Raw genomic sequence first — 8,177 nt, 5'->3', positions numbered from 1 at the left:
GTACTAATAATCCTTGGTCTTCATGGGAGCTTCTGCGGAGTCTAGCAAGGGAGCGAGATGGCCCATGGTTGTGCTGTGGAGACTTCAATGAGATATTAAGTATTCTTGAAAAGACGGGTTTAGCTCTCCGTTCCCAGAGACAAATTGATGAGTTCAGGCAAGTGGTTGAAGATTGTGGTTTTTATGAGTTCTCTTTTACTGGATTTGAATTCACATGGGATAATAGAAGGGAAGGAGATGCGAATGTTAAAGAGAGAATTGATCGTGGTTTTGGTAATTTTAATTTGATTCAAAAATGGGGTGGCTTTGTTGCCTATCATTTAGTGACTATGTCTTCTGATCACTGCCCTATTCTTATTGAGGCGGAACCTCCTTCTTGTAGTGATAGTAGTTTTCGGAGACGGGGTCGTAGATTTCTTTTTGAGGAGATGTGGACAAAGGAGGAGGAATGTGGCCAATTGATTAAACAAGTCTGGGAGGAGGGGCGCCATAGAGGTGTGAACCTCAAAATTAAAGTAGTGGCAGAAAAGCTAAAAATATGGGAGAAGGAAAAGTTTGGGCAGGTTCGTCATAGTGTGGATGAGCTGAGAAAGGAGTTAGACTCTTTACAAAGAGCCTTTCCTGGGGAAGTTATGCAACAACGACGGGAAGTGGAATTAAAGCTGGACAAATTGCTTGAAATAGAAGAAATTATGTGGTGCCAACGGGCTAGAGTAAATTGGCTTCGGTACGGTGACCGCAACACTAAGTTTTTCCACAATCACGCTAAGCACCGGGGGCGTATTAATAAGATTACAGGTATTCTTGGTGAGGATAATAGATGGAGGACTGGATTGAATGAGATTGGATATGAATTTGTGAATTACTTTCAGAATCTATTTACGTCAAATGGAGGACAGTTTACTGATGAGTTATTCCAGGTAGTGGATGCTAGAGTTACTGTGGGGCAATCGGTATTTTTGAATAGCTCTTTTACTAGGGGAGAAGTTGAGAGTGCATTGAAACAAATGGGGGCTACGAAATCTCCGGGGCCAGATGGAATGCCTCCCATTTTTTACCAGAAATATTGGGACGTGGTTGGCCCTGATGTGGTTTCAAAATGCTTGGATATTCTGAATGGAGAAGTTAATGTTGGAGAGCTCAATCATACTTTGATTGCGTTAATCCCAAAGACTGATAGTCCTAAGAAGGTGACTGAATTTCGGCCGATTAGTTTATGCAATGTAATTTACAAACTTGTGTCAAAGGTTTTGGCTAACAGGTTGAAGAAAGTTTTACTGACTGTGATATCTGAGTTCCAGAGTGCATTTGTTCCAAATAGATCAATCCACGACAATGTTATCGCCGCATTTGAAATCACTCACAATTTAAAGCGTCGTGGTAAGAAAAGTAGGCAGAAGGTGGCTGTGAAATTGGATACGGCCAAGGCTTATGATTGAGTAGAATGGAATCTTTTGAGGAGGATGATGGAGGCTCTGGGTTTTCCTGGGAGGTTCGTGGAGTTGGTAATGTCCTCTGTGCAATCTGTCAATTATTCTATTCTTCTTCAGGGGAAGCCTTTTGGGAAAGTGAGGCCTACGAGGGGAATAAGGCAAGCGATCCAATCTTGCCATATTTGTTTTTAATGGTTGCTAAAGGATTTTCATCACTATTGCGAAGAGCTGTTTTGGAGGGTCAGTTGCATGGTATTGCTATAGCACAGAGGGCTCAGTGTGTGTCCCATCTAATTTTCGCAGATGATAGTTTGTTATTCTGTGATGCTTCAGCGGGGGACTGTAGTAAATTGAAGGAGATTATTGCGAGATATGAGATGGCTTCGGGTCAAAAAATTAGTACTAAAAAGTCTGCTGTTTGCTTTAGCCCCAAAACCAACCGAGCTACGAAGGAAGAATGTTGTGTTATTCTGGATATGAAAGTTGTGCCATGCCACGAAAAATATTTGGGACTCCCAACGGTCACTGGGAGGAATAAGAAGGGGACTTTTCGAGGCATGGCAGATCGGGTTTGGAAGCGAGTTCAAGGTTGGGATGGGAAAATATTATCGAAAGGTTGGAAAGAGATCCTTATTAAGGCCGTTGCTCAGTCTATTCCCTCCTATACGATGAGTGTTTTTCAGTTGCCTATTGGTACGTGTGAAGAAATAACTAAACACATTGCAAGATTCTGGTGGGGGAAGCCAAATGGGAGAGGAATTCATTGGAAGAGTTGGGATAAATTGTGTTGGTCAAAGAATGAAGGGGGTCTGGGATTTAGAGAGATTCAGCAGTTTAATAAAGCCCTTGTGGCAAAGCAAGGGTGGAGGTTGTTAAGGGGAGCTGAGTCTCTTATGGGAAGGATGTTAAAAGCCCGATATTTTCCCAAGTGTAATTTTCTGGAGGCTAAGGTGGGTAAAAACCCTTCATCCATCTGGCGTTCTGTTATGTGGGGGAGAGAGTTGCTTCAGCAAGGGCTGTGATGGAGAGTTAGAAATGGAAGTAATATTAAGGTTTTCCTTGATCCGTGGGTACCTAGTTTGGAAGGATTTCGGGTTACGTACAAGGATGGTCTGGACATGGCTATGGGGGTGTCAGAGTTAATTACAGCTAATGGAGAGTGGAGTATGACTCTTCTAAATCAGATTGGTACGTCGCAGGAGGTGGATGCAATTCTTGGTATCCCATTGATTTGTAATGGTAGCCGTGATCAGTTAAGATGGAATCAAAACCGAAAGGGAAAGTACTTTGTAAAGAGTGGCTATTGGCTAGCTTTAAAAGAGGGTAGGATGCAACGAGGGTCTGGTAGTGGTAATCCTACGAATTCGGAGTTTTGGAGGCAGCTTTAGAAGATTAAAGTCCCTCCAAAGATGTCCCATTTTCTTTGGAGATGTGCCTCTGGGTGTCTTCCTTGTAAGAGTTCATTATATTCGAGGAGTTTGGTAATTGATTCAACATGTTCAAGGTGCCACAAGCTCAGGAATCGCCTTTACACGCAATATATCAATGTCCACTTTGTATTGCGGTGTTGGAAAAGGCGAACTTCTACTAAAAGTTGGGCCAAGGTACATGGAGCTCTTTCGTTAATTTATGGAAGATGCTAGAAAGTTCTTAACGGTGGATGAGTTGAGTTTTTTGGTGGTGTTATTATGGTGTAATTGGAAAGAGAGAAATGCAGTACAATTTGGAGAGCAACCTAGGCCTCCAGAGCTGATTTATGAAATGGGGGCAGCGACATGGGCTGGTATTTTGCAAGTACAAGGTCTTAATCAAAATGGAACATGTGATGGTAGTATTACAGTGCCTAGTCATTGGATGCCACCTCCTGTGGACCATGTGAAGTTGAATTGTGATGCTGCTGTTCTACAGAATGGAAGTCAAGTTGGTGTGGGTGTGGTGTGCAGAGATTATAGGGGCTCTCTGGTGGGTGCTATGGGTGAAAAGACTCCTGTATAGATTGCAACCTCGGGCTGCGGAATTGATGGCCATTTTGAAGGGTTTAGAGTGGTGTAAACTGATTGCCTCGAGGCCGTGCATTTAGTTAATGGTACTGATGAATGTCTTGCAAATGAAGGATTACTGGTGGATAGAATTAGATCCCTGATGGGGTCTATGGGCATTCAAGGCATTCATTTTGTGCCAAGGGTGGTAAATGGGGCAGCTCATGTAGTAGCGAGATTTGTAGCTCGTGATAATGGGTGACATAGTTGGTTCGGGGTTGGGCCCTCTTGGCTCATGGATGTCATTGTTAGTGACGGACCCGTAACTGGTTTAGATAGTAGGGAGGAGAGTGGGGACGTTGTGTCTACCACCGGTCAATCCCATGTTTTGTAGTTTGGCTTTCTTTGAATAAATGAATCATTCATTCTAAAAAAAAAAAAACCAGATGAGGACAAAGGAAATGAATAGTGACTGTACGTTTTTACCCTTCTATGTTTAGAGGTACCACTTAATCAGGGGTGGAGCCACGTTGGGGCCTAATGGATCCCGTGCCCCACTGAGATTTTTCGAGAATAAGTATAGAGTTTCCAATGGTAACTAAATGTTGAGTTGGTTCAATGGTAGCTCCTAGTTTCTAGCTACTAATGTAGCTGCCGGTCTCAGGTTCGAGTCCTTTTGCAACATTAGGCTAGTTTCCTGTTTTTTTTAACCTTGACACTATTATTTCTTATAATTTTAAAAATCAAACATAAAATATATAACCATTATAAAGAAAACTATAAATTTGATTAAAAAATATATAATGATTTTTAAAAAAAAATATTGATATTTTTGTAACTTTATTATAATTTATTAATTTTTATTAGAGTTTGATTACTTGATATGTGCAAATTTTTTTTCTAAGATTTCCGGGTGCCCCACTTGAGTTTAATTTCTGGCTACGCCATTGCACTTAATTCTCGATTTCTCGCGTGTCTTGCTAAGTAGAACGCCTGAGTTTGGCTGCAAATCCTTTCGGTGGGTATTTGATTACGAGAAGAGCATGAATCTGGGTATTTGATTTTCAATTCCTTTCTTCTCTTTTTTTTTTTTTTTTTGTAATTTCCTTCCGATTTCTCATGCATTAGTTTCTTGTTTATTAAATTATAGGTGTGTTCAATTTTATTTCTTCTGATCATCTCAACTCTTAAGTTTTTGTCAGAGATGTATGACTTGACTACTCTTTACTCCCATCCATTTGTAGGTATAATTTTGGGTGGAGTCATGGAAAGGAGAAGTTGGAATCTAGAAAATCAGGTAAAATTTTCTGTTTAGGTTTTCGAAACTCTTGGAACAATTTCTTGATTAAGTTACTGATATGTAATTTATGTTTTGATTTTTGCAGATATGTCAAAAGGCTCTTTCTATGCAAATCGTATATTAGATAGACCAACAACAGATGAGGCTCTAATTCAAAGGTAAAATGCTCTAAGAACATTAGTCATAAAGTGAGTGCTTTTTTTTGTCTTTGTGCTGCTCAATTAACAATTAGAAGTACAAGTTCTCGAGTTCATCCTCAATCGATCAGTTTTGTATCTTTCTTTTTTTTCGATGTAAACTTTTATATCCTTTCTACTTGGTTGACTTGAGAAATTTTTGCTTCCTTTTATAATCTATAGTTTGGTATCATGCAAATGAGATATGTAGCATATATACTTGCTTTCAAAGTAGATAATGACTTTCATTGGACAAATTGCGAAAGCTGCAGGGCAACTCTGCCTTCCATGGAGAGAGGTTAAAAATTAAGGCCTCATTTGGTTCACTGAATGGAAAGATTGGAAAGGGAAACTTGATCTTTTCCTGTGTTTGGCACATCCAAGGAAAGTAACAAGTTTCCTACATGAAGGGAAAATATGGGGCAAAATGGATCCTCCCACACCTCATGGGATTTATTTTCCTTCATACTTTCCCTACATTAATTGCACATTAATTGTTTACTCTAAAGATTATTTTAATGATTGTTATTACCAAATTACCCAAGATCAGTTTTGTATCTTTCTTTTTTTCAATGTAAACTTTTATATCCTTTCTACTTGGTTGACTTGAGAAATTTTTGCTTCCTTTTATAATCTATAGTTTGGTATCATGCAAATGAGATATGTAGCATATATACTTGCTTTCAAAGTAGATAATGACTTTCAGTGGACAAATTGCGAAAGCTGCAGGGCAACTCTGCCTTCCATAGAGAGAGGTTAAAAGTAAAGTAACAGCTGTTAATTGGTAATTCTTGCAACAGAGTCAGTCTAACTTCAGAACTTGCACAACTACCCAATGGAGAGATTCCCAGCAGACTTGCTCTAACTATGACAAATCAAGATCGATCAATAAATCACTGGGACAGTTAACAATGAATTTCTTGACTTCTTTGTTGTGTGCAATGTTTGGAGCATATTTTCATTATTTGTTGACTGATTTTGTTCCTCCCATGTTTTTTTTTTATTATGTTCAAAACCAATTGCAATTATGATCTTCTGAGAATCTTGGTGGCTTTTCCCATTGCAATTCTTGGGTTGTTTTCTTCTTGCAATGTATTAGGGGTCGCACTTGTAACGCCGCAAGCAACCTTGTCCAGGGCCATTAGTCAAGTCTTTGGTTGGTAAGCTTGTGTGCTAGGGATGTTTTGGTAATTTACAAATTATGTAATTTATTTTATTTAGCATTTAGTCTCCTCGGCCTTTTTCATGTTTCCTCCTGCCATGTTCATGTACGCCCGATATGCTCTTTAGGGAGGGGTTCCTAGTCGGCATAGTTTGGACTACAGAATTAGTATAGGTAAGCACATGTACTTTTGCCTCCCTTACCGTCTTACCATCAATAAAAGAGGAATTATTCAATCATCTGTGTCTCGTGAGATTGCTCCTTGATCTTTCCTTTCGATTATTCATTTGTTCTTCGTGGTTGCCAAACATTTATACAATTGTGTTCTTGCTTGCCTCTAGCACCTTTTTAATATCGTGTGGTTTTCATTGTTCCTTACAAGGTACTCACTTGGCTGACTTGCTTACTTGCAAGTGCCGCGCGGTCCTCTTTGCGCATCGCAAACAGTTGGTATCAAAGCCAACTTGGCTCAAGAAAGCTCACTACAATGACAGGCAAAATGACAAACCAACAAAGATTCGATTGGTATGACCAACTGTCACGCCCCTGATTTTACACACATGAAAATCGATATATATAATCCCATAATTATACATGCGTGAATGTTCAGTCATCAATACAAATACCTGGAACATCTTTCCTTTATAACAAGTACATAATGATGCCCTGAAACCATCCGAGTTAATATACACTCGCTCCATAGAGTCATATATTACACAAATTTACGAATTAAGTTGCCATCACAAAATAAAGCGTAAATGCTCCTCAGAGCTTACTACATAGCGGAAGTCATAACAATGGCAAAGCCAACAAAATTTGCTTCCTACCTGTTCAGCTGCCTGTAGCTACCTCAGCTTCAGCCACGATTTTCCTGACCTGCAGGATTAACCCCTACACCAAAAGAATGGTGCACCGGGTTTCCACACAACAAAACCCGGTAAGCTTATGAAAGCTCGTATGAGTAACTCATGAATATCAATCAACAACTCACATCAATCTACTTAAGGAAACATGCAGCCATGATTCCTTCTAACATTTCATATCCTTTCCAAAGAAAGGACAACATGAGTCACCGCTATGACCATGCTCTATTTGCTAACTTAACCATCAAGTAGCAATTCAAGTCTCATCTAGACAATTAAAAAAGAATACCATCGGAACTCTCCTTTAAACTACGTACCTATGAGTCTCAAGCAACCTCGACCGTTACTCTCATAAGCTATCATGGCAGATAGCTAGAACTCTATTGAAATCGTAATCACTCGTCCGACTACAGACGTGATTACCTATTTCCTGCCTTGGTCACCATTTGTGACATGTGGTTTCAGACCCCGTCTGGTCTCAAATCAACATTTAGGTCACCATCTGTGCTCTATCACCATCTGTGCTCTGTCACCATCTGTGACACATGATCTTCAGACCCCGTCTGGTCATGAAATCAAACGTCAAGGTCACCGTCAGCAACCTATCACCATCTGTGATATGAAATCTTCTTAGACCCTATCTAGTCTTAAAGCTAAACGTTAAATAAGTCGCAACCGACCTAAAAACGTTACAACATCTGGCTTCGGCTTTCCTAACTCCTGCTCACCATTTGTGACCCTTGGTACAAGGACCAATACATTTAAAATGAGTCACGCTTGACTCAAAAATGTAACATCAAGCTCAATACTTTTCAAACAATAGAAAACATCTTTTTCCACAATATTGTTTCCTGAAAAGCCACATTCAACAATAATATGAACATCATCATGCATATTATTATTCATCACAATCATCCGCAATGATATATATATTTCACGTAAATATATATATACATAGACATTCGCTCAGGAGTGCCTACTAATACCAACTATAGTTTGCAGTTAAATAATTAACGCCAAAACGATAATGGTAATTCTGTTCATAAAGAACCTTGTGAGATTACTCACCTCGAACTCCTGCTGCATCTTCAACAAAACACAAAGCCGCCAATTTACAAATAATCGTCCACTGTATTTCGTCAAGTACCTATCCACATACGTTTCCAATTTAGTGACGATTCACATTTGATTTAAGTTCGAAACCCCCTGTTTTGAACTAAAACCCCCAAAGTGGCGCCAATCGAGGCAAAACGACATCCGAGAC

General features: G+C 39.6%; 1 long non-coding RNA gene across 1 annotated transcript; it reads left to right on the top strand.

Moving 5' to 3' along the window:
• Positions 1-4,347: 4,347 nt before the first annotated feature.
• Positions 4,348-4,875, top strand: LOC121050540. The gene is made up of 3 exons (XR_005803297.1): positions 4,348-4,465; positions 4,657-4,709; positions 4,798-4,875. It is a non-coding gene; the product is annotated as an uncharacterized LOC121050540 (long non-coding RNA).
• Positions 4,876-8,177: the final 3,302 nt, after the last annotated feature.

The sequence above is a fragment of the Rosa chinensis genome, chromosome 7 (assembly GCF_002994745.2).
Source record: "Rosa chinensis cultivar Old Blush chromosome 7, RchiOBHm-V2, whole genome shotgun sequence".
In the NCBI taxonomy this organism is placed as follows: domain Eukaryota; kingdom Viridiplantae; phylum Streptophyta; class Magnoliopsida; order Rosales; family Rosaceae; genus Rosa; species Rosa chinensis.
This window is presented reverse-complemented; position numbering and strand designations above follow the sequence as displayed.